This window comes from Nestor notabilis, unplaced genomic scaffold (genome assembly GCF_000696875.1).
Source record: "Nestor notabilis isolate BGI_N333 unplaced genomic scaffold, ASM69687v1 scaffold19590, whole genome shotgun sequence".
In the NCBI taxonomy this organism is placed as follows: domain Eukaryota; kingdom Metazoa; phylum Chordata; class Aves; order Psittaciformes; family Psittacidae; genus Nestor; species Nestor notabilis.
In genome coordinates, this window is record NW_009910925.1 from 3,534 (window position 1) to 4,486 (window position 953).

The window sequence follows — 953 nt, forward strand, 5'->3', positions numbered from 1 at the left end:
GTCCCAGGCCGGTCCGGTGGCCATGGGCTGAGGATAAAGTGTGGGGCTGCCCGGGGTGCAGCCTGTCCCCACTCTAAGGCCACCCCTGGGGCAGAGGAGGGAAGCTGAGAGCCAGATCCAGCGCTGGGAACACAGGGGACACGCTTAGAAGTATTCACTCACTTGGGGATGCTGGCGAGGGGCTGAGGGTGCCCGAGTCAGGTCCCGCAGAGGAAGGGTGACCACGAGGCAGAACCACAGCGGCGCGGATGCTTGGGACAGTCCCCAGGGCCGGGCTGCTCCCGTCCCAGGGGGGTTTTGTGCTGCCCTCGTGCCCCAGCACCCACCCACAGGGTTTCGGGTCTGGTCACCACTTCCTTCCTTCTCTGGAAAGCTGACAGGGACTTTGGGCCCCACCAAGCGCTGATTCACGTCCCCCCCACCCCAATTCCTGAAAGCACTGACCTGCTGAGATGGCAGCTCTGCTCCGGGGCAATCCCACAGGCACAATGCTCCAAACCCCCTCCATGGGCACTGGCTCCAGAAGGACCCCAGTTTCCACTGGCTCTGGGGAGGGCACATGCAGAGCTGGGGAGGGGGGGTTCTCCTCATAAACAGGCTCCACTACTGAGGTCCTTTCACGCAGCCTGGAGGCAGAACGTGTACTGCCAAGTTTAGGAAGGGAAGTCATCATTAGGTTTCAGAGTTAACATCTGCCTCGTGCCAGGCCCTGCATGCTGCTCACAGATCGACTGCAACCACCAATGGGGGTTTCCTTTCTCCAGGTGGAGGCAGGAGCAGCTCCCAGGGCTGGCTCTGAGGCCCACGCCGGTGGTCCCTGTCCCCATCCCCATGGCCTGCAGGAGGGCAGTGATGGGACCCAGGCTGGGTCGGAGATCAGCGCTGCGCCGGGGTCACACTGTCTGGATCCCTGCATCCCACACCCCGGCCCGTGCTGGGCAGGAGCCGTCCCA